At 50.9% G+C, this 25,386-nt stretch overlaps 1 protein-coding gene across 3 annotated transcripts in view; it reads left to right on the top strand.

Annotated features, from left to right (window-relative positions):
- Positions 1-25,386, top strand: part of LOC140188938 (transcriptional-regulating factor 1-like) — a 170,410-nt gene that overhangs the window by 77,912 nt on the left and 67,112 nt on the right. Inside the window, exon 1 of one of the 3 annotated variants that reach the window (XM_072245592.1) lies at positions 7,390-7,428. The exons of the other annotated variants lie outside the window; for them this stretch is intronic. The gene's annotated coding sequence lies outside the window, so the exon portion shown is untranslated. Of the gene's footprint in view, positions 1-7,389; positions 7,429-25,386 lie in introns of those variants that run through there. 3 annotated transcript variants of the gene reach the window in all.

The raw sequence follows: 25,386 nt of genomic DNA, 5'->3' as shown, positions 1-25,386 counted from the left end.
ACCTTAACTGGCACGTCTTTGGACTGGGGGAGGAAACCAGAGCACCTGGAGGAAACCCACGCGGTCGGGGGGAGAACGTACAAACTCCTTACAGGCAGCGGCGGGATTTGAACCGCAATCACTGGCGCTGCGAAGTAGCGTCTGTGTTCTGTGCCGCCAAGGGAGACGTGGTTCAAACGCTCGCGATGAGGACTAGCTTGGTCAGAAATCTTGGCTAGCAGGGCCCAGCTGGGCCAAATGGCCTGCTTCTGTGCACTAGGGCTCTAAAAGGTGGGGGGGGGGAGAGGGACAACCAAGAGTTGGGGCAGACGTGGACAGAATCTTCTAGAGAATCTGCCTGAGACATGAGAGCCCCGAATGAATGTTCCTTCTCCCTTTGGAGAGGTAACCACAGCTGAGGCTCTCAGCAATGCCCTGAAGGCCTGGGGTTGGGGGGGGGGGTGGCAGGTGGTGGTCAGAGGCCTGGGAGAAGGGCTAGAGGGAGGAGAGTGGCTACACAGGTTGAGATGGCACGAGGCACACTTGCCTCTATCGGTCAAGGCACTGAGTTCAAAGGTCATGTTGCAGCTTGGTAAAACTCTGGTTAGGCCGCATCTGGAGTATTGCGTACTCTTCTGGTCACCCACTCTAGGAAGGGTGTCGGGGCTTTTGGAGAGGGTGCAGGAGAGGTTCACCAGGATGCTGCCTGGTTTAGAGGGCACGTGCTATCACGAGAGGCCGGGCAAACTCGTTTTCTCTGGAGTGTCGGGGGCTGAGGGGGGATCTGATAGGGATCTAGGCGCTGATAGCGTAGACAGGGAGTGTCTGTTTCCCAGCTCTTGAAATGTCTAATACCAGAGGGCAGGCATTGAAGGTGAGAGGGCATGAATTGAAAGGAAGTTTTCAAAGTCTCAGCTAATTCAAAGAAATTCACAGGACTCTGAAATTACGGGTGTAGTTCGTGCTCACTCTTAGTCAGACACCTACATATTGTGTGGAAGTGTGGTGGCGGATGAAATCAACATATTTTTACATATAACCCGTAATTGATTATTTAAACCAGCAAGAATGTTTAATCAAGCAGTATATATATACACACACACACAAAAATATTCAAATATTACTGAAATATTAAATACACATTACAGGCCAAGTGTTTTTTTTACAAACCAGCTCGCACAAAATGCTGGAGGGACTCGGCTGGCCAGGCAACGGTCTACGGGAAAGAGCAAACGGTCGATGTTTCAGGCTGACCTGCGCCGAAGGGCCAGATCCTGTGCTGTTTTATTTCCCAGGAACCCCCTGCCCTTTCTTGCCCAGTCTTTCCCCTTCACTGTCTGGTTAAAAGGGGCCAGATCTGCTTGCTGTCTGTCTCTGAATATCCGATACCAGAGGGCAGGGTGGGGGCCGATCGGAAGAGACGTTCTGGGTAATTTTGTCTTGGACTCCCGAGGACTGGGGGCAGGAGCCCTCGTGTAGGATTCCCTAAAGGTTCATTGAGTCGGTGGTGAGGAAGACAACTGTGATTTTAGCATTCATTTCGAGAGAACCGGAACATTAAAGCAAGGATGTAATGTTGAGACTTTGTAAAGCACCAGTGAGGCCTCACTTGGAGTATATTGTGAGCAGTTTTGGGCCTCTTATCTTAGTAAGGGACGTGATGAAACTGGAGAGGGTTCAAAGGAGGTTCACAAAATGATTCCAGCATTGAAAGGCTTGTCCTGTGAGGAGCGTTTGATGGCTCTGGGCCTGTACTCACCAGAATTCAGAAGAACGAAGGGCGACCTCATTGAAACCTATCGAATGTGAAAGGTCTCGATAGAGTGGATGTGGAGAAGATGTTTCCCATGGTGGGAGAGTCTAGGACCAGGGGAAACAACCTCAGAATAGAGGGACGTCCTTTTAGAATGGTGATGAGGGAGGAATTTCTTTAGCCAGAGGGTGGAGAGTCTGTGGAATTCATTGCACAGGCGGCTATGGAGGCAAAATCTTCATGCTCAAGGAAAAGGTGATAGATTCTTGGTCAGGGCATGAAGGGATTTGGGGAGAAGGCAGGAGATTGGGGGCTGAGAGGGAAAATTGGGTCAGCCATGATGAAATGACAGAGCAGACTTGATGGCCTAATGGCCTAATTCTGCTCCTATATCTTATGGTCTTAAATTTATGTACGGTGGCATGCAAAAGTTTGGGCACCCCTGGTCAATATTTCTGTTACTGTGAATAGCTAAGCGAGCAAAAGATGAACTGATTTCCAAAAGGTGTAAAGTTAAAGATGACACATTTCTTTAATATTTTAAACAAGAAACCTTTTTTTTAATTTCCATCTTTTACAGTTTCAAAATAACAAAAATGGAAAAGGGCCCAAAACAAAAGTTTGGGCACCCTGCACGGTCAATACTTACTAACACCCCCTTTGGCAAGTATCACAGCTTGTAAACGCTTTCTGTAGCCAGCCAAGAGTCTTTCAATTCTTGTTTGGGGGATTTTTGCCCATTCTTCCTTGCAAACGGCTTCTAGTTTCTGTGAGATTCTTGGGCCGTCTTGCATGCACTGCTCTTTTGAGGTCTATCCACAGATTCTCGATGATGTTTAGGTCGGGGGACAGTGAGGGCCACGGCAAAACCTTCAGCTTGTGCCTCTAGAGGTAGTCCATTGTGGATTTTGAGGTGTGTTTAGGTTCGTTATCCTGTGCTAGAAGCCACCCTCTTTTCATCTTCAGCTTTTTTACAGACGGTGTGATGTTTGTTTCCAGAATTTGCTGGTATTTAATTGAATTCATTCTTCCCTCTACCAGTGAAATGTTCCCCGTGCCACTGGCTGCAACACAAGTCCAAAGCATGATTGATCCACCCCCGTGCTTAACAGTTGGAGAGGGGTTCTTTTCATGAAATTCTGCACCCTTTTTTCTCCAAGTATACCTTTGCTCATTGCGGCCAAGAAGTTCTATTTTAATTTCATCAGTCCACAGGACTTGTTTCCAAAATGCATCAGGCTTGTTTAGGTGTTCCTTTGCAAACTTCTGATGCTGAATTTTGTGGTGAGGACGCAGGAAAAGTTTTCTTCTGATGACTCTTCCATGAAGGTCATATTTGTGCAGGTGTCGCTGCACAGTAGAACAGTGCACCACTGCTTCAGAGTCTGCTAAATCTTCCTGAAGGTCTTTTGCAGTCAAACGGGGCTCTTGATTTGCCTTTCTATCAATTCTATGAGCAGTTCTCTCGGAACGTTTTCTTGGTCTTCCAGACCTCAACTTGACCTCCACCGTTCCTGTTAACTGCCATTTCTTAATTACATTACGAACTGAGGAAACGGCTGCCTGAAAACGCTTTGCTATCTTCTTATAGCCTTCTCCTGCTTTGTGGGCATCATTTATTTTAACTTTCAGAGTGCTAGGCAGCTGCTTAGAGGAGCCCATGGCTGCTGATTGTTGGGACAAGGCTTGAGGAGTCAGGGTATTTATAAAGCTTTGAAATTTGCATCACCTGACCTTTCCTAATGATGACTGTGAACAAGCCGTAGCCCTAACAAGCTAATTAAGGTCTGAAACCTTGGTAAAAGTTATCCGAGAGTTCAAATCTCTTGGGGTACCCAAACATTTGCATGGTGCTCCTTTCCTTTCTTTCACTCTAAAATGGTACAAAACAAAAATAATACACTAATCTTGCTTAAGATGTTGAAAAGAATGTTTCATCTTTAACTTTATGATTTTCGGAGATCAGTTCATCTTCTACTCACTTAGCTATTCACAGTAACAGAAATTTTGACCGGGGTGCCCAGACTTTTGCATGCCACCGTATCTTCACGTTCTGCGTGTGTCTGTCTCCTGGAAGTCTGAAACCAGAGGGCAGGAGTCCAAGGAGGGAGCGGGCAGGATCAAAGGAGATGTTTGGGGCAAGTTTTCTTGCACGGGGAGCGGTCAGTGCCCGGAATGGGGTGGAGGGGGAGGCAGATATGATAGAGGTGTTTAAGAAACCTTTATAGACAAGTGAATGTGTACGATGCTTCCTACTGGTGGGGAGTCTCAGGCCAAAGGGCACAGCTCCAGAATAAAAGGGCGCCTCTTTAGAACAGAGATGAGGAGAAATTTCTTCATCCTGAGGGTGGGGAAGCTGTGGAATTCGTTGCTACCGATGGCCATGGAGACCAAGTCACTGGGTGTATTTAAAGCCAGGGTTGACTTGATTAGTCAGGGTGTCAAAGGTTATGGGGAGAAGGCAGGAGGATGGGGTTGAGAGGGATAGTAAATCAGTCATGATGGAATGGCAGAGCAGACTTGATGGGCTGAATGGCCTGATTGTGCCCATATATGTCTTATGGTCTTATGGAGTGGAGGGATATGGCAGGAAGGATTAGTCGGTCAACTGATGAATTTAACTAGTCTGGCAAGCAATGGGCCGAAGGGCCTGTTCTCGTAGTCTACAGCTACTTACTTGCTTGCTGCCTGTTACGCCGCTGGCGTTTGGGGCAGCAGTGAAGGTCCTCCGTCTATGGTGGTGCTCATCGTGCCAGTAGCTTCCTGTCGTTTTCACTACTGTCAGTCACGCAAGTCCCGGGTGGAGACTCAGGAATACCGTCTCACTCAGGTGTAGAAGGACTCTTCATTGTTGTTCCCGTAACAGTTTTGTTTGACCGGTCAGGGTTGTTAGCCCTGAACCTGGAGGACTGGTGGACCACTCTCAGTCTGACCTTTGCCCTTTGACCTGCTTGGCATGGGTGACCCTACCAAGAGCCAAAGCACAAAACCCTGACTCCAGCCAACGTAGCCCTCCGGGTCATCGAGGCACGCGAGCCTCCAAACCCCCACGACGAGGTCGTGGTCCTCTCAGAGGGTACTGTACAGCTGTATGGGCGACGTTCCCATGTTGTCACCGCGGGCAAGCCGTTCATTGTCCCCGTGCCTCACCGCACACAACCATAAACTGGACCTTGGCTTGAACTCCCGTGAGGGTAAGGCCTGCTCCCCCCCCCACCCCCCGAGGAAGGTTCCAGAAGGGGAAGGTTAGGGAGAGAGATGGCAGGGTTTTGGGCAGGGGTTTGGAAGAGAAGGAGGGGACAGGCAGCAGGTATATTACACAGAAGTGGGGAAGGAGGAGGGAGTGAGCGAGGGAGAGAGAGGAAAGAGAGAGAGAAGGGGAAAGATAGAGAGGGGGAAGGAGAGAATGAGAGAGAGAGAGGAGAGAGGGGAAGGGGAAGAGAGAGAGGGTGGGGGAGAGAATGAGAAAGAGGAGAGACGGGGAAGGGGGAAGAGAGAGAGGGCGGGGAGAGAATGAGAGAGAGAGAAAGAGAGAGGAGAGAGACATGGGGGGAATGAGAGAATGAGAAAGAGGAGAGACAGAGGGGGGAAGGGGAAGAGAGAGAGAGCGAGGGAGAGAATGAGAGAGAGAGAAAGAGAGGAGAGAGACACCGAGAGAGATAGGGAAAGCGAGGGGGTCAGAAAGACAGAGAAATCAAGAGATAGAGAGAGAGAAAGAAAGGGTGAGGGGAGAGATTGAGCGAGTGAGAGGAATAGAGATCACGAGAGAAGGAGAGAAGAGAGAGAGGGACAGAGAGAGAAGAGAAAATGAAAATGAGTGGGGGAGAGAGCGACAGGAGAGGGAAAGTCATTGGGTCGGAGGCCTAGCTGTGAGAGAAGCTGTCGACCATCCTGGCACGGTCTGGAAGCCACGGGACCCACTGCTCTTCGGGGAGCCAGGTGAGGGTTTCAGTCTTGCTGGCAAACTGGAGAAAATTTTCATTGTGGTTTCTAAAATACCAGGCAGGAAAATGTAGTCAGTCTGGCTGGGGATTTTCCCCTGATTTAATCTGCCCACTTGTTATCCACCAAAGAGATTCTGATCGAGTAGCACCAGCACCGAGTGATGGGAGCTGTACAGGGAGGGGGGTTGCACAGAGGCATTGAGTGCAGCTGCTGTTACGGGGAATGTGGGACGATGGCTTTCTGAGGTAAACGTGTGGCCAGGCACAGGGACCGCCGAGGGAGGGAGATCGAAGCGCGTCGGGAAAGAGTGGAGAGAGGGAGGGAAGGGTAAGGGAGAACAAAAGGGGAGAGTGAAAGGAGGAGAGGGGGGAAGGAGAGATTGAGGAAGAGAAAATGAGAGGGAGAGAGTGAGAAAGAGAGAGAGAGAGAGTGAGAGGAGAGAGGAGAGTGGGAAAGAGAGATCGTGACAGAAAAAATGAGAGGGAGAGAGAAAGAAAGAGAGAGAGAGAGAGAGAGAGAGAGAGAGTGTGTGTGAGAGAGAGAGAGAGAGTCTGGCTCGGAGGCCTAGTTGCTAGAGAAGCCCCCAACCATCCTGGCACAGTTTGGAAGCTACAGGACCCACTGTTCCTTGTGGAGCCGGGTGGAGGCTTCAAACTTGCGGGCAAATTGGAGAGGAGAGGGGGAGAGGGAGGGAGGGAAGGGTAGACTGAGGGAGAATGAGCATGGAGAGGGAGAAATGGTGAGGGTGGAAAGGAGAGAGTGAGAAAGGGGGAAGAGAGAGGGGGGAAAGAGGGAGTGTGGGAGTGCGGGAGGCAGAGAGCAGAAATGAAAGAGGACAGAAGAAAGGTGACAGAGAGCAGAGAGGTAAAAGAAGAGGAAGAGGAGAGAGAAAGGAAGGGAGAGGGATGGAGAGAGAGGGAGATGGGCTAGAGGGAGGGGAGGAGAGAAAGGCAGTCAGGTTTGGGGAGGGAGGGAGGGCAGGCGGGCGAAACAAAACGAGAGCTGAGGTGCAGAGGGGAGGGGAAGCCTATATCCCATTGGCTGGTCAGAGCGAACTCGACAGTGGGGCTGGTGTGAGGTTGGGCCTGCCAGAAGAGCCATCCTCCCAAGCAGAGTTCGCACTGTGGCTGCCCGGCGTCGTGAAGGCACAGCAAACACCGAGACGAAAGACACTGGCTGGAGGCACCAACAACCCCCCCTCCCCCCCTCCACCTTCCTCACCAAGTGAGTACAGTAATGATTCATCTGCCTCGTTAAAAAATCTTTCAGCGAACGAGCAGGGAAGCCGGGGGTAGCTGGTACAGTTTCTTTTCGCTGTCTGGAGGGGATTTCAACAGATAGGAGAGATCTTTGATTCCACAGATAAGGAAAACCTAATAAAGCGGGAGAACAGGAGGAGTATATTCCGGGGTGGGGGTCGTGGGGTGATGAGAACAATGGATCGAATGGCCTTCTGCGTGATGCATTGTGAAGACTGGCACGGCCTAGGGGTTTATGACGCTCGAAGAAATAACTGGTGGTGTGAATTTGGTTTACAGTTGAGCGATGAGACCCCACCTACTTTGTACGTACCAGGTACAGGAGCTGGAGGCAGGGGGAGGGTGTCTAAGTGACGTAAGTGGGGGGGGGGGTTGCTGTTAAAGGTGACGATGCTTTAAGCTGATGCGCTCGATTGCTCGGAGAAGCAGTTCTTCCAGGGGCGGCCTCCAGCAGGCTGCTTGCAGCAGGAACGCAGGTTCAATCCCGGACCGGTGAGTCGGTCGAGGTGGCTGGGAAGGGAAAAAAACACACACACACCTCTGGGGGCTTCACCCAAGAGGGGGAGAGGGAGAGATGCTTTCCACCAGTGAGTCTTGAGGTAGGGGGCCGTGGGTGTTTGGTATTCGGGGGAACTTGAGGCTGGTAGCCTCCCGGGAGGCTGTGTGCAGTTTGATTCTGGGCTGGGAAAAGGCTGAGGTGCTCAAAAATACCTCCAGCCCTTGACCGAGGGAGGGAGAGGGAGAGGAGAAGAGGGAGACTCTCTCTATTCGTATTTGTCACCTTGTTAATCTGAGAACTTCAATAGGAAATACGCAGACTTGATTTCGTTGAGGCTGTGGAGGGAACTACTGAGTTAGACTCTGGAGTCCTGGTCCCAACTGCTCTAAAGGTGGAGGCTGGGGGCGGGGGGAGGTTGGTGTGTGTAAATCCAGCTTCGGTGGCACTTCCCCAGGCCTCAGGCTGTCTGCATGAGGGTTGCCCAGGGAGGGCGAGGTGGGGAGACGGGCCGGGGAACAACCCCTGCCATCGCCGGGCAATGAACAAGAATGGCAGCCTGCAGCCCGGGTCGGAGCCATAAACTTTGACTCAGCTCGGCGTGTTTGTGTGTGTGAAGGTGAAGGTGTCGAGAGAGAAAGGCAAGAGGAGGACTCCTCGGCCCCCCGGGGCCTCCCCTCAGCTCATGGAAAGAGCCCCCCTCCCCTCAGCACCTTGCTTCCCACCCCTCCCACCGTCGCTCGCCAATTTTCACCCCTCTTCTGGGAAATCTCTGCTCCTGGGGACACCGTCCTGATCCCAACTTGCTGTGGGAAGACATTCCCTTTCCCTGTCAATCCCCCCACCTTCCCGTCTTCTCCCGCTGCTCCCCCTGCCCCCACCCAGAATCAATTTACCCTTCAACCACTCCATTAAAGCCCCCCCCACCGAGCTTTCAAACACCTCAATTCAATCTCTCTTTCACCTTCTCTAAACCCCTCCCCTGGGCAATTGCAACTGTGACCTAGATCACATCTACAGCAGCACACACAAAAGGCTAGGAGAAAAGTTGTGGGCTGAATGGCCTGTACTGTTCTATAATGTGCTAGTATAACCCAGCAGGTCGGGCAGCATCTGCCGAGGGAAATGTTATCAGATCCTGACCAATTTCAACACTTCCCTCGTATGCCCTCTTTGCAATCTGTGTTTTGAACCCATAGAACAGTACAGGCCTTTTGGCCCACAATGTTGTGCTAACCTTTTAACCAACTCCAAGGTCAATCAAACCCTTTCCTCCCACATATTTTCTACAATTCCTGAGCCTATCTGAGAGCTTCTTAAATATCTCGAATGTATTGGCCTCCACCGCCACCCCTGCATGTTTCACACACTCACCACTCTCTGTGTGAAAAAAAAACCTTGCTCTGACATTCCCCTCCCCATACTTTCCTCCAATCACCTTAAAATTATATTAGCCAGTTCCACCCCGGGAAAAAGTCTCTGGCTGTCCACTCGATCTGTGCCTCTTATCATCTTGTACAGCTCTATCAAGTCTCCTCTCATCCTCCTTCGCTCCAGAGAGAAAAGCCCCAGCTCGCTCAACCTCTCCTCATCAGACACGCTCTCTAATCCAGGCAGCACCCTGATAAATCTCCTCTGTACCCTCTCTAAAGCCTCCACATCCTTCCTATAATGAGGCAACCGGAACTGAACACAATACTCCAAGTGTGGTCTGACCAGGGTTTTATAGAGCTGCAAAATGTTATCTTGCGAGTGTTGTGATGGTCTTTGTCTCTGATGCTGTTTGAAGTGAGTTTTCCATTGTACCTGTGCACACTTGGATGTGTGTGTGTGTGTGTGTGTGTGTGTGTGTGTGTGTAGTGGTGCCAATAAATGCAACTTGGGCTTTCAGACAGGGTTGGTTTGTTTCCAAGGAGACTCTCTCTCTCTCTCTCTCTCTCTCTCTCGTAAGCAAAGACAGGCAGTGCTTGGCATTTCCACTGTGACAGTTCCTCGTCGATAAGATTTGGTTTCTCAGAGCCTTGGCCCGAGTCTCAGGCCCGCCCGCCCGCCCTCAGCAGCCAGGCCGCTGCGACCCGGGCCTGCCCAGGGGCTCCGTGCGCGGGACGGAGGTTGGGAGGGGTTCCAGCCGCGGCCCGCCTTTCAACCGGGTGTCAAGGGGAGGGGGTACAACCAGTGCCCGATGAATTCGTTAGCAGCGATGGACTCAGCGGGCTGGGAGATTTTCAACTGCAGGCAGAAGGGCTCGGGTGCTACGAGCCTGTCCTAGTTCGGGGTTCAGAGGTGGAGAGGCTCAGTAGCGTTAAACTCAACGTATCGAAGGCTCTGACCTGGGTCCAGGGTGTAAGTACCAACACAAAGAAGCCATGATGGTGCCTGTTATTCCTTAGAAGTTTGTACAGACTTGGCCTGTGGTCCAAAACGTTGACAAACTTCTACAGGTGCACAGTGGAGAGTATCCTGACTGGTTGCATCTCAGCCTTGTTCGGAAACACCAATGCCCGGGAATGGGAAGGTCTACAGAAAGTGGTGTGTACAGCCCAGTCCGTCACAGGCAAAGCCCCCCGCCCCCTCACCACTGATCCACAGGAACAGAGTCCATGATCAAAGAAACCCCACTATCGAGGCTACGTCCTCTTCCCGCCCTCTCCCATCATGCAGGAGGTGCAGAAGCCTTAGGTCCCACACCAGCAGGGGTGTTTGCCCCGCTCTCCTACTGGAAATTAATGACGCAAACACAAGGAATTCTGCAGATGCTGGGAATTCAAGCAACACACATCAAAGTTGCTGGTGAATGCAGCAGGCCAGGCAGCATCTCTAGGAAGAGGTACAGTCGACATTTCAGGCCGAGACCCTTCGTCAGGACTAAACGAAGGATCTCGGCCTGAAACATCGACTGTACCTCTTCCTAGAGATGCTGCCTGGCCTGCTGCGTTCACCAGCAACTCTGATGTGTGTTGCTGGAAGCTCATGACCAGCTTTGCGGGTATGTGTGTTCACACATCCCTGTGACCCGTGGGCTGCCCCGGCCGCCAGCTGCTATGACTCCCTCCCAACGCCCAACAACATGCAGGGTGAGGGATTGCCACAACCATCTCCCATATCAAACTAACCCTTCCCTCCCACATGGCCCTCCATTTTTCTACCATCCCCTCTGAATTTCCCCTAATGTATCTGCCCCTACCACCACCCCGGGAGCGTGTTCGAACGCTCACCGTGCTCTGTGTAAAAAAAAAATCTACCTCTGACATTCCCCCTCCCCCCACCTTTGACTTTCCCCCAGTCACCTTAAAATTATCCTGATGAAGGGTCTCTGCTCGAAATGTCAACTTTTTATTCATTTCCATCGACGCCGCCTGACCTGCCGAATTCCTCCGGTGCTGTGCGCGCGTCGCTCTGGATTTCCCGGCGTCCGCAGAATCCCTCGTGTCTACCGTGGAATTTGTTGTCTTGAGAATAAGGGGTGGGCCATTTAGAACGGAGTTGAGGAAAAACTTTTTCACCCAGAGAGTGGTGGATATGTGGAATGCTCTGCCCCAGAAGGCTGTGGAGGCCAATTCTCTGGATGCTTTCAAGAAAGAGATGGATAGCGCTCTTAAAGATAGCGGAGTGAAGGGATATGGGGAAGGCAGGAACTGGATACTGATTGTGGATGATCAGCCATGATCACAGTGAATGGCGGGGCTGGCTCGAAGGGCCGAATGGCCTACTCCTGCACCTATTGTGGCAGCCATACAGTGCAATACCTAAAGATTTACTTCAAGCTATGAAATGTATGTTAAAAAAAATAAACAAGTATTGCAAAGAGTGGGCAAAATACTGAGATAGTGTTACGGCTGTTGGGCAATCTGATGGCCGAGGGGAAGAAGCTGTTCCTGAATCATTGAGTGTGCGTCTTTAGGCCTCTGTACCTCCTCCCTGATGGTGGCAATGGGAAGAGGGCACCGCCCTGGGTGATGGGGGTCCGTAATGATGGACGCACAACCTTTTGGAGATGCCCTCGACCGTGGGGAGGATTCAGCCCGTGATGGAGGTGCTGAGGCTACTGACGAAGGGGTCTCGGCCTGAAACGTCGGACCTGCGCCTCTTCCTACAGATGCTGCCTGGCCTGCTGCGTTCACCAGCAACTTTGATGTGTCGTTGCTTGAATTTCCAGCATCTGCAGGATCCTGTTGTTTGCTACGAGCCTCCGTTGCTCTCCCCCTCGATCCTGCGCAGTGCCCCCCCCCCACCCTCCGTACCAGCCGGGGATGTGACCAGCCAGAATGCTCTCCACGGGGACATCAGTAGAAATTTGCTCGAGGCTTTAAGCGACGCGCTGAACCTTCTCAAGCTCTCGATTCTGCTTCTGCTCCTAAACCCTTCAAGTGGCTGAAGGTGAGTGCCTCTCTCAGTCAGTGCCCCGAGCCCTGGTCTTAAGATCTCCTGTGGTTACCTCAACAGCGTGCCTTCTTGAGAGAGCTATTTCCGCCCTGAATCCTCACCCAGCTCTCCCAGCTCACATCCCAGAGTTACAAGGGAGCCTATTGCTGGTCAGAGAAAATAGAACCGTACAGTGAAGGCCATTCAGCCCTCTTAACCTACTCCAAGTTCAATCTAACCCTTCCCTCGGAATCCGAATCGGGTTTAATATCGCCGGCATATGTCGTGGAACTTGTTGCCCTTGCGACAGCGGTACCATGTAGTGGGGTAAAAAAACATGAATAAGCTTGTATATATATTAAGCAGTTAAATTAAGTCAGTAGTGCAAAACAGAAGTAAAACAGTAGTGAGGTAGTGTTCATGGGTTCAATGTCCATTCAGAAATCGGATGGCAGAGGGGAAGAAGCTGTTCCTGAATCGTTGAGTGTGGGTCTTCAGGCTCCTGTACCTCCTCCCTGATGGTAACAATGAGAAGAGGGCATGACCTGGGTGATGGGGGTCCGTAATGATGGACGCTGCCTTTCTGAGGCATTGCTCCTTGAAGATGTCCTGTATACTGGGGGGAGGCCGGTGCCCGTGATGGAGCTGACTGAGTTTACAACTTTCTGCAGCTTATTTCCATCCTAGGCAGTAGCCTTCGGTGATGCAGCCAGTCAGAATGCTCTCCACCGTGCATCTGTAGAAATTTGCGAGTGTTTTAGGTGACAAACCAAAGCTCTCCAAACTTACTCATGAAATATAGCCGCTGTTCTGCCTTCTTTGTGGCTGCACCAATATGTTGGGTCCAGATTAGGTCCTCAGAGATGTTGACACTCAGGAAATTGAAATTGCTCACTCTTGCTCCACTTCTGATCCCTCTATGAGGGACTGCTTCGTGCTCCCTCGCCCTAACCCTTTCCGAAGTCCACAATCAGCTCTTTGCTCTTACTTAGTGTGAGGTTGTGGTTAGCTGATCCTCTCTGCTCACGCACACTCTCTCGTCACCCTCGTTTTTACTATCCTATCTGACAGCCCTTCTCAAATGTCCCTCATGTATCTGCCTCCACCACCAGCCCTGGCAGGGCGATCCACGTGCCCGCCACCCTCTTGGAGAGTGAGAAGAGAGGGGCTTCTCAGATCTCGGTCTTGTCTCGTGAAGTCAGAGACGTTGAAGTAACTGGGACGGGTCAACCCCACCCTTCCTGCAGGGTGGTGGCAGTGATGATATCTTGCTCCTGGGCAGATAGCTCGACGATGCCATCCTGTAAAACCACACCAAGGAAGGTGGAGGCTTCAGGGAGGGCACAGGGGAGGTTTACCAGGATGCTGCCTGGACTAGAGAGCATGTCTTATAGGTTGAGTGAGCTGGGCCTTTTCTCTCTGGAGCGAAGGAAGGGTGAGAAGGTGACTTGATAGACGTGTACAAGATGATAAGAGGCACAGATCAAGTGGACAGCCAAAGACGTTTTCCCAGGGTGGAGATGGCAAAAATGAGGCGGGGGGGTGGTGCGTAATTTTAAACAAGAGAAAATCTACAGATGTTGGAAATCTGGGCAACACACACAAAATGCTGGAGGAACTCAGCAGGCCAGGCAGCGGCTAGGAAAAGAGTGCAGTCAACGAGTCCTGATCCGCTTTTGGCCTGATCCTCTCGGCCCAATCTCCTGCCTTCTCCCCGTATCCCTTCACGCCCTGACTAACCCAAGAGACTATCAATCTCTGCCTTAAACATACCCAATGACTTGGCCGGAAACGTCCACTGTGCTCTTTTCCCCCGATGTCGCCTGACCTGGTGAGTTCCTCTGGTGTTTTGGGCATAATTTTGAGGTGATTGGAGGAAAGTGTGGTGAGAGATCAGGGGTAGGTTTTCCACGCAGAGAGAGGGTGTGTGGAATACACTGACAGGGGCAGTGGGAAAGGCGATACATGCGGGACTCCTGGATAGACACATAGAGGGTAGAAAAACGGAGGGCTGTGCGGAGGAGGAAGGGCGAGATTGATCCTGAGTGGGTTGAAGGGTCAGCACGACATTGTGGGCCGAAGGGCCTGCACTGGTCTGTGTTCCCTGGGAGCAGTCAACTTTCCTAGTTGGATCTCCAGCTTTGGGTCTCTCTTCTCAGGAGCTCAGTGGGGAATCAGCAGATCAGGAGAATTGTGAGCAGCTGGTGAAGAGATTAACATGGCCCCAGCACAGATACTTCAAAGACAAATTTATTATCAATGTACATATATATGGTACCATATAACACCTTGAGAGCCATCTTCTCGCTGGCATTTATGGGAAAGTGAAGAAGTACAATAGAATTTACGATAGAACTATACACACAAAACCCTCAGCAGGCCAGGTAGCATCTTTGGAAATGAATTGACAGTCGACGTTTCGGGCCAAGGCCCGACTTCAGGACTGAGATAGGAAGGGGGTGGGGGGAAGATGCCAGATATAAAGAGGTTGGGGGAGGGGGATGGAGGACAGGCTGGAGGGTGACAAGCGAAGCCAGGTGGGCGGGAAAGGTGATAGGAGCAGAGAGTGGCCCAGAGGAGAAAGGGAAGGGGAGCCGGTGGCGGGGAGGTGCAGGGTCAGAGTGGGGAATCGTAGAAGAAGTGGGGGGGGGGGGGGGGGGAGGGAACTTTTTTTTACCGGAAGGAGAGATCGGTATTCATAATCAAAGACTGACAAACAACTAGTGAGCAAAAGATGAAAAAAAAACTGTGAAAATAAAAGACAAAAGGACGAGGTTGATATTTGAAAGTGAGTCTGTGGGCTGGTGGAATCAGTTCAGAGTTGAGGTGAGTGAAGTTACGCACGCTGGTTCGGGAGCCTGACGGTTGAGGGGTAGTAACAGTTCCTGAACCTGGTGGTGTGGGACCTGAGGCTCCTGTATCTCCTCCCGACGGCAGCAGTGAGAAGAGATCATGGCCTGGATGGTGGCTGAATGGGCAAAGAAGTTAAGTTGCAGATGGAATACATTTTAGGGGAGGTCAAAGTTCAAAAAATAGAAGTTCAAAGTACATTTATTATTAAAGTACGTAGACAACCCTTAGATTCATTCACAGTAGAGCAAAGAAATACAATCGAACGGGTGAAAAACTACACACAAAGACTGACGATCAATGTGCAAAAGATAAGCAGAGGAAATACAAAAAAATTAATACGGAGCACACGAGCCATAAAGAGTCCTTGAAAGTGAGTCTGTAGGTTGTGGGATCAGTTCAGAGTTGAGGGTGAGTGAAGTTACCCACACTGGTTCAGGAGCCTGACGGTTGAGGGTAATAACTGTTCCTGAACCTGGTGGTGTGGGACCTGAGACTCATTGTGGTGAGTGCAGTTACCCCACACCGGTTCAAGAAGGGATAACAACTGTTCCTGAACACGTTGGTGTGGGACCTAAGGCTTCTGTACCTCCTGCTGGATGGTAGTGCCTAGACCATAAGACCATAAGGTATAAGGGCAGAATCAGGCCATTTGGCCAATCGAGTCTGCTCCTCCATTTCATCATGGCTGATTTATTGTTCCTCCCAACCTCAACCTCCTGCCTTCTCCCCGTATCCCTTCAGGTCCTCACGAATCAAGAACCTGCCAACCCCCGTCCTTAAATATACCCAATGACTCCACAGCCTCCTGTGGTGACGAATTCCACAGATTCTCTGGCTTAAAGTGCTTGTTTCATCTTTAGCCACAGCTGAAGGTCTGGAGTACTGGAAGGCTGTGGGACTTAAGACCTTGGAACAGGTGTAGGGCGACACGTACTCTCGGGGAGGTGGGAGGGGGCACGGTGGCGTAGCGGTTAGCACGTCGCTTTGCAGTCCAGGCGACCTGGGTTCAATTCCCGCCACTGCCTGTAAGGAGTTTGTACGTTCTCCCCCCGTGACTGCGTGGGTTTTCCTCCGGGTGCTCTGGTTTCCTCCCACACAATCCGAAGGCCTACCAGCTAATTGGTCAGTGTTGTCCTGTGATTGGGCCAGGGGATAAGTCGGGGGATTGCCGCACGGCATGGCTCGAAGGGCACGAAGGGCCTGTACCACATTCTATCTCAATAAATGATAAATATTCTACAAACCGACTCCGTCACCCGTAAGATCGCGGCTGATCACGGACTCAGCTCGACCTACCTGTCTCTTCCCCCAAAACCCTTACTTCCCCTGCCTTGCAAGAATCTAGCTAACTGTGCCTCAAGTTTACCTGGACACAAGCGATCCTGCAGGAACTCGGCAGGTCGAGCAGCACCTGCGGAAGCGTGGGGGGGAGGGGAGTAAACAGTCGACATTTCGGGCCGAGATGTGGTGGCCTCCACTGTTTCCCCGGGCAGAGAGTCCCGCAGGTTTGCCACCCTCTGGGAAAAGCATTCCCTCCACATTTCGGTCCTAAATCTAACTCCCTCGCCAAGTATCGAGGATATGCCCTCTAAAGGACCATATGGCCCAGGAGTAGAATGAGGCCATTCAGCCTGTTAAACCTACTCCGCCATTCCATCATGGCCGACTTATTTTTCCTGTCAACCCCAATCTCCTGCCTTCTCCCCATAACCTTTGACGCCCTGACAAATCAAGAACCTATCGACCTCCACTTTAAATATACCCAATGACCTGGCCTCCACAGCCGCCTGTGGCAATGAATTCCACAGATCCACCAACCTCTGGCTAAAGAAATTCCTCCTCACCTCCGTTCCAAGGGACGCCCCTCTATTCTGAGGCTGTGTCCTCTGGTCCTAGATTCCCCCACTATAGGAAACATCCTCTCCACATCCACTCTGTCTGTGTCCTCTGGTCCTAGACTCCCCCACTATAGGAAACATCCTCTCCACATCCACTCTGTCTGTGTCCTCTGGTCCTAGACTCCCCCACTATAGGAAACATCCTCTCCACATCCACTCTATCTGTGTCCTCTGGTCCTAGACTCCCCCACTATAGGAAACATCCTCTCCACATCCACTCTATCTGTGTCCTCTGGTCCTAGACTCCCCCACTATAGGAAACGTCCTCTCCACACCCAGTCTATCTGTGTCCGCTGGTCCTAGACTCCCTCACTACAGGAAACATCCTCTCCACATCCACTCTATCTGTGTCCTCCGGTCCTAGACTCCCCCACTACGGGAAACATCCTCTCCACATCCACTCTATCTGTGTCCTCTGGTCGTAGACTCCCCCACTATAGGAAACATCCTCTCCACATCCACTCTATCTGTGTCCTCTGGTCCTAGACTCCCCCACTATAGGAAACATCCTCTCCACATCCACTCTATCTGTGTCCTCCGGTCCTAGACTCCCCCACTACGGGAAACATCCTCTCCAGATCCACTCTATCTGTGTCCTCTGGTCCTAGACTCCCCCACTATAGGAAACATCCTCTCCACATCCACTCTATCTGTGTCCTCCGGTCCTAGACTCCCCCACTACGGGAAACATCCTCTCCACATCCACTCTATCTGTGTCCTCTGGTCCTAGACTCCCCCTCTATAGGAAACATCCTCTCCACATCCACTCTGTTGAGGCCTTTCATATTTCAATAGGTTTCAAAGAGATCCCCCCTCATTCTTCTACACTCCAGCAAGTACAGGCCAAGAGCAATCAAATGCACCTTGCAGAATAATTCTCATGAACCTCCTCTGGACTCTCTCCAATGCCAGCACATATTTTCTTAGATAAGGGGCCCAAAACTGCTTGCAATACTACAAGAGCGATGTGATCAACGCCTTATAAAGCCTCTACGTCTTTGCTTTTATACTCTAGTCCTCTCGAAATGAATGCTAACATTGCATTTGCCTTCCTCACCGCCGACTCAACCTGCAAGTTAACCTTTAGGGAATCCTGCCAAGTCTCTTTGCACCTCTGATTTTTGAATTTTCTCACCATTTAGAAAACAGGTTACGCCTTTCTAGTTCCTCTTTACCAGTTCTCCACTTTAGTTCTAGTCTCACTTAACCATTTTCCTGTCTCCATCATAATTTTATCTGTTTCTATAAGGCCCACTCTCATTCTTCTGAATTCCAGTGAGCACAGTCCCAGGCGACTCAGTCCCTCCTCGTAGGCTAACCCCTCATCTCTGAAATCGGCCTGGGGGCGGGGGAGGATCTATCAACACTTGGGTAGACAAGATCTAGTGAGGGACCGTCAGTATTGCTTTGTGACTGACAAATTTCCTGGAGTTTTTCAAAGAGATGGGCAAGACGATAGATGAAGGTCGGGCAGCCGATGTTATCTATATGGAATTTAGAAAGGAGTGTTAGAAGGCTTTGGGCCTGTACTCACTGGAGTTTAGAAGAATGGGAGGGGGGTGTTCTCATTGAAATCTATAGAATATTGAAAGACCTAGATCTGGTGAGGATGTTTCCTATAGTGGGGAGTCTAGGACCAGAGGACACAGGTAGGGTGGATGTGGAGAGGATGTTTCCTATGGTGGGGGAGTCTAGGACCAGAGGACACAGATAGAGTGGATGTGGAAAGGATGTTTCCTATAGTGGGGGAGTCTAGGACCAGAGGGCACAGATAGAGTGGATGTGGAGAGGATGTTTCCTATAGTGGGGGAGTCTAGGACCAGAGGACACAGATAGAGTGGATGTGGAGAGGATGTTTCCTATAGTGGGGGAGCCTAGGAGCAGAGGACACAGATAGAGTGGATGTTTCCTATGGTGGGGAGAGTCTAGGGTCAGAGGGCACAGCCTCAGAATAGGATGCCCCTTTAGAATAGAGATGCGGGGAAATTTCTTTAGCCAGACGGTGGCGAGTCTGTGGAATTCATTGTGTCAGGTGGCTGTGAGGCCCAAGTCATTGGATGTATTTAAAACTGAGACCGATAAGGTCTTCATTAATAAGAACTTCAGCGATTATCTGGAGAAATGAGGAGACTGGGGTTGGGAAAGGTTCTAAGTCAGCTATGATGGAATGTTGGAGCAGACTCGAGGGGCCGAACGGTTGAATTCTTCTCCTCTGTCTTCTCAGCCAGGGCAAGGTAGGTGGGATTCATAATTGGCTCGGTGGTTGAGTGCCATTTCTTGGTCTGGAGGCCTGTGCCACAGGGGCCAATGCTGGGACCATTGCTGCTTCAAGATTCAAAAGCCAAATTCATTTGTCGCCTGCAAATCAAAAAAAACCCAGTGAAATGCCTCATTTGTGTTAGAAACCAAGGGGGTGATGGGGACGGCCTGTCAGTGTTGCCTCACACTCAGGCGCCAACGCAGCCTGACCACAATGCTCGTCAGAACAAAACCAAACACAGCAAGTAACAAAGCAAGCCCTTTTCCTCCCTCTCACCCACCCGGCACCCATAGCACAGCCCCAGGACAGGCCACCTTCGGCCTCCAGCCTCCAGCGGGCTCGACCTCACAGGTGTCGGGCCTTCGACTCCCCCAGTGGCCTCACCGCTCCGGCCAACGGGTCACGACTTCGGGACTCCCGATCGGAAACCCGAAGGGCCTCGACCCCAGGACCTACCGTTCACCACACGCTGGGCCCAAAACTCCGGCCTCACCGAAGGTGGGAACCCAAGCACTAGGCCTCAAACTCCGGCCTCACCGATTCGCGAACCCTGGGCGTATTCGGACCTCGTTCCTCCTCCTGCCCGCACTGAACTCCGACCCCAGAACCCACCGACAACTCTGCATTTCATTGTTTGTATCTTAGCTCGTTATCTATTTGGGTGTGAAGGTATAAGACCGCAGGAAAGCAGAATCCCCCATCCAGGCCAGGCTCCCTTCTCGCAGCTGCCATCGGGAAGGTGATACAGGAGCCTCCAGGTTCAGGAACAGTTGTTACCCCTCAACCATCAGGTTCCTGAAGCAGGGGAGATAACTCCACTCAGCCCAACACTGAACTGATTCCACAACCTACAGACTCACTTTAACAAATCTCAAATCATGTTCTCAGTCTTTTAATTCGCACAGTTTTCCACCTTTTGCACATTGGTTGTTAGTCTGTCCTTTTTAGATATAGTTTTTCATAAATTCTATTTTTTTCTTGAATAAAAATTGAATCTCGATGTGAAATACAGTGACATACGCTCAGTGACCACTTTATTAGGTACGTCTATTGCTCGTTAATGCAAATATCCAATCAGCCAATTGTATGGCAGGGACTCAATGCATAAAGCACGCCGACACGGTCAAGAGGCTCAGCCGCTGTTCAGACCAAACATCAGAACAGGGGGAGAAATGTGATCTCGGTGACTTTGACCCCGGAGTGATTGTTGCCGCCTGACCTGCCGAGTTCCTCCTGCGTTATGTGCGCGTTGCTCTGGAATCCCGGCGTCCGCGGCATCTCTCGTGTCTATCGCGAAATTTGTTGTCTTGTGGCAGCCGTACAGTGCAATGCTTAAAGTTACATTACAAAATATATTTTAAAAAGAATAAATAATGATAAAAGGAGATCGAAATAATGAGGTAGTATTCACGGACCGTTCAGAAATCGGACGGCAGAGGGGAAGAAGCTGTTCCTGAATCGCTGAGTGTGTGTCTTCAGGCTCCTGTACCTCCTCCCTGATGGTAGCAATGAGAAGAGGGCACGTCCTGGATGTGTGAGGGTCCTTAGTGATGGATGTCGGCTTCCTGAGGCACAACCTTTTGAAGATGTCCTCGATCTTCTCAAACCCCTTGAGGGAGGTTTGACATGTCCCTGAAGGCTCTAACAGATGCCCAGTGGAGAGAATGTAAACTGACCAAATGCCTTAACTGCCTCAAAGGCTGACCTTCATCAGTACAGGTGTTAGGACAGTATGTGGGGGGTTGAAAGCCCCCGGGTGGGCGTGTTCAGACCCAAAGTCTGCCAGACTGCGAGTCTGGGCCAGGGCCAGGACATTGGAGGACCAATGTCCCGATGTTTGAGACTGGAGGTCAGAGGCCCAAAGAGGCCTGTCCTCTGATTGCAGGCCTCCCTGTACGTGTGAGGGCTGGAGAGGGGCTGTTTTCGTTGCGTTTAGACCACAAGACACAGGAGCTGAATTAGGCCATTCGGCCCATTGAATCCACTCCAACATTCCAAGATGGCTGACTTAACATCCTTCTCAACCCCCGTCTCCTGCCTTCTCCCCGTATCCCTTCGTGCCCTCTCGGTATCCGAAGGGTGCCGTGGCTGTTCAGCCGAGCATTGTGGGTATGTTGGGTCGGGGCTGGAATGTGTGGCGGCCCACGTGTCTGCCCCCGGCACATCGCCGCGCCGCGTCGGTTGTTAGCGTGAGCTACAAATCTGAATATGAGTCGTGCATTATACTGGTGAGCCTGAACTGGGAGGATCGTGCTCAGTTCTGGTCACCCCTTTACAGAGCCCAGAGAAGTTTTACAAGCAGATCGAGGTTTCAAAGGTCAAAGTTATTATCAGAGTACATGTACAACCCTGAGGTTCAATTTCTGGCGGCATTCTCATTGAGGGGGAGAGTGAGCAGCTTCAAGTTCCTGGGCGCCAAGATCTCTGAGGATCTAACCTGGTCCCAACACGTTGATGTGGTTATAAAGAAGGCAAGACAGCGGCTATACTTCATTAGGAGTTTGAAGAGATTTGGCATGTCAACAAATACACTCAAAAACTTCTATATTTTTACCATGGAGAGCATTCTGACAGGCTGCATCACTGTCTGGTATGGAGAGGCTACTGCACAGGACTGAAAGAAGCTGCAGAAGGTTGAAAATCTAGTCAGCTCCATCTCGGGCACTAGCCTACAAAGTACCCAGGACATCTTCAGGGAGCGGTGTCTCAGAAAGGCAGCGTCCATTATTAAGGACCTGCAGCACCCAGGGCATGCCCTTTTCTCACTGTTACCATCAGGTTGGAGGTACAGAAGCCTGAAGGCGATTCAGGAACAGTTTCTTCCCCTCTGCCATCCAATGGACATTGAATCCGTAAACTCTACTTCATTTTTTTAAATATGCAGCATTTCTGTTTTTGCACGTTTTTTAAAATCTATTCAATATACGTAATTGATTTACTTGTTTATTTAATATTATTTTTATTTTATTTATTACTATTATTATTTTTCTCTCTGCTAGATTATGTATTGCATTGAACTGCTGCTGCTAAGTTAACAAATTTCACGTCACATGCCGGTGATAGTAAACCTGATTCTGATTCTGCATACAAAGAGACACAATCGAAATGGTGAAAGGCCACTCCTGACGAGGCAAACAGGCAATGTGTAAAAGAAAATAGTCTGTGGAAAGAAAAGTAAACAAATAAATAAATGACACTACAAGACATAGGAACAGAATCAGGCCATTCAGCCCATTGAGACTACCCCATCATTTCATCATGACTGATCCATTTTCCCTCTCAGCCCCAGTCTCCTGCCTTCTCCCCGTATCCCTTCTTGTCACGAAACTATCAACCTCCACTTTAAATACACTCAGTGAGTAGGCCGCCATGGCAACAGATTCACCAAACTCTGGTTAAAGAAATTTCTCCTCACCTCCATTCTAAATGGACGAGCCTCCTTTCAGAACCTGTGCCCCCTGGCCTTAGATTCCCCACCCCCCTCCTCCTCCACATCCTCTTCACATCCAGGCCGTTTCAGCATTCAATAGGTTTCAATGAGATCCCCCCTCATTCTTCTGAATTCCAACGAGTACAGGCCTGGAGCCATCAAATGCTCCCCACACAGTAAGTCTTTCAATCCCAGAATCATTTTTATCAACCTTCTTTGAACCCTCTCCAATGTCAGCACATCCTTTCTTCGATAAGGGGCCCCAAAGCTGCTTGCAACGCTCCAAGTGAGGCCTCACCAGGGCCTTGTAAGGCCTCAGCCCAGCGAGTCTGCTCCACCGTTTCACCATGACCGATCCTGAACGCCAAACTCCTGCCTTCTCCCTGTAAACTTTCTCGGTGACCTGGCCCCCACAGCCGCCCATGGCATACAGAGTTGCTACCAAGCGATAAGTATCGAGAACGCGAGGTGAGGGGTCCTTGAAAGCCAGTCCATGGGTTGTGGGAACAGTTCGGCGTTGAGGTGAGTGAAGTTATCCCCTTAAAGAGCCTGCACCTGAACCTGGTGGTGTGGGATCTGAGGCTCCTGTACCTCCTTCCCGATGGCAGCAGTGAGAAGAGAGCGTGGGGGGTGGGGGGGATCCTTTTTCCCCGCGACAGACGCGCCCAGTGGCGGGGAGGGCTTTACCCGTGTTGGACTGCACTGAGCTGTGGAGGGAGGTCGACCTGCCTCGCCGAGCAGTGATCTCGGAGGTGTCCAAACCCTGCAAAGGGGGCTCAGGCAGAGCGAATTTGCGCTGTCTTTCTCCCCAGGGAAAGGAACCCGAAAAAAAAGACATACAGGGGCAGAGGTTGAAAATGAGAAGTGAAAGATTTAAAAGAGGCGCGAGGGGCAACTTCTTCACTCAGAGGGTGGACAGCGCATGGAAAGAACTGCCAGAGGAAGTGGCTGAGGTTTTAAATAGACGCCCGGACAGGAATAGCCTCCTTTCCCCTCCCCAAATCTTTTTATTCTGCCATCTTCGCCCTTCCGAGTCCTGGAGAAGAGTTTCAGCCCAAAACGTCGGCTGTCTATTCACGCCTAATGCTGCCTGACCTGCCGAGTTCCTCCCAGCATTTTGTGTGTGTTTCTATGAGTAAGATTGCAGGTGATTTGAAAAGAGATGGCGACATTGACAGTGAAGGCGGTTATCAAGATTTTCAGAAGGGATTTGACCAGCTGGGTTAGTGGGCCAGAGTGGTAAAGAGAGTTTAATTCAGATAAGTGCTAGGTTTGGCGAGACAAGTTAGTGAACCATTGGACTGTGGGGAGTGCTGTAGGTCGGAGGGACACAGGAGTACAGGTACAGGGTTCCCTGAAAGAGGCGTCACAGGTAATCAGGGAGGTGAAGGTGGCCTTTGGTGTGCTGGCCCTCATCTGTCAGGGCACTGAGTACAGGATGTTATGTCAAAGTTGTACAGTTCCATGCAAGTCTTAGGCACGTCAATAAATTCTGCAAAGCGAAGATGCTTTCAAAATAATGATTTTCGGAAACTTTTCATTCAAAAAAAAATTTATGATAAAGAGCAGTAAACAGTAAAAAAAAAACTTAAATCAAATCAATGTTTGGTGTGGCTATCGTTTGCCTTTAAAACTGCATTAATTCTCTTCGGTACACTGTCGTGGAGTTTTATTAGAAAATAGGCTGGTACGTTGTTCCAAGCATCTTGGAGAACTTGCCACAGTTCTTCTGCAGGCTTTGGCTGCCTCACTTGCTCCTGCCTCCCCAGGTAATCCTGGACAGCCCTAATTGGGGCTCTGCGGAGGCCAGTTTTATAAGAAATCCCCCATCACCTGCCAGCTTGTCCTCTTCCCTCCCTCTCCCCCACCCCCCCCCCAGATTCTTACTCTGGCTTCCACCCCATTTCCTCTCTGGTCCTGGCGAAGAGCCTCAGCCCAAAACGTCGACCCTTTATTCATTTCTGTAGATGCTGCCCGACCTGCTGAGCTCCTCCAGCATTGTGTGTGTGTGTGTTGCTTAGGAAAGATATGGGCAAATTGGACTGGCTGAGATGGGAATCTTGGCTGGCATGGAAGAGTTGGGCCGAAGGGCCTCGTCCGCTGGCGCAGTGACTTGCAGTGGTGGCTCACGGGTTACAGGTGACAGGCTGAAGAGGTTAGGGCTTCATTCTCCGGAGTGGAGGGAGACGAGGGGAGATTTGATGGGGGCCGGCACGGTGGCCTAGCGGTTAGCACGCCGGTTTATAGCACCGGCGACCGGGGTTCAAATCCCGACCCTGCCTGTAAGGTCCTCCCCGCAGCCGCGTGGGTTTCCTCCAGGTGCTCCGGTTTCCTCCCACAGTCCAAAGACGTACCGGTTGGTAGGCTAATTGGTCGTTGTAAATTGTCCTGTGATTAGGCCGGGGTTAAATTCAAGCTGGGTGTCAGGGCTGGAAGAGCTGGAAGGGCCTTCTCTCTGCTCTATCTCAGTAAATATATAAATATTATGAAGGGCATAGAGAGAGTAAATGCTTTTTTTTCCACAGAGGTTGGGTGAGACTAGAAAGGTTAAAGGTGAAAGGGGAAAAGTTTAAGGGGAACGTGAGGGGGGAGATTCTTCACTCAGAGGGTGGAACGAGCTGCCAGCACAGGTGATGGAAATGCGCTCGATTTCACCGTTGAAGAGAAGTTTGGACAGGGACACGGATGGGAGGGGCTGTGGTCCATGTGTGGGTCGATGGGACCAGGGAGAGAAGTGGTCTGGGCTGGACTAGACGGGCTGCAGAACCTGTCTCTGTTCTGTAGTGCTCTTGTGACCCGTAGGTTCGGGGCTGCGTTGGGTCGGAAGAATCAAAGGCACGTTTAATATCACCGACGCTCCGTAAAATTAGCTGCCTCGTGTGGGAGAAGGGTGCACGAGAGAGAACTTACAAGGCCGTTGCTGGGCCTGGAGGACACGAGTTGGAGGGAAAGGTTGAACAGGTTAAAGGCTTTACTCCCCGGAGGGTAGGAGAGGTTTCAGAGAGGTGCACAAAAAGATGAGGGGTATAAGCAAGCAGGCATTTCCCACTGAGGTGAACTGGAGGTCATGGGTTAAGGGTGAAAGGTTAAGGGGATCATGAGAGGGAATGTCTTCCCTCAGAGGGTGGTGAGAGTGTGGAACGAGCTGCCA

This window comes from Mobula birostris, chromosome 28 (assembly GCF_030028105.1).
Source record: "Mobula birostris isolate sMobBir1 chromosome 28, sMobBir1.hap1, whole genome shotgun sequence".
Lineage (NCBI taxonomy): Eukaryota > Metazoa > Chordata > Chondrichthyes > Myliobatiformes > Myliobatidae > Mobula > Mobula birostris.
This window is presented reverse-complemented; position numbering and strand designations above follow the sequence as displayed.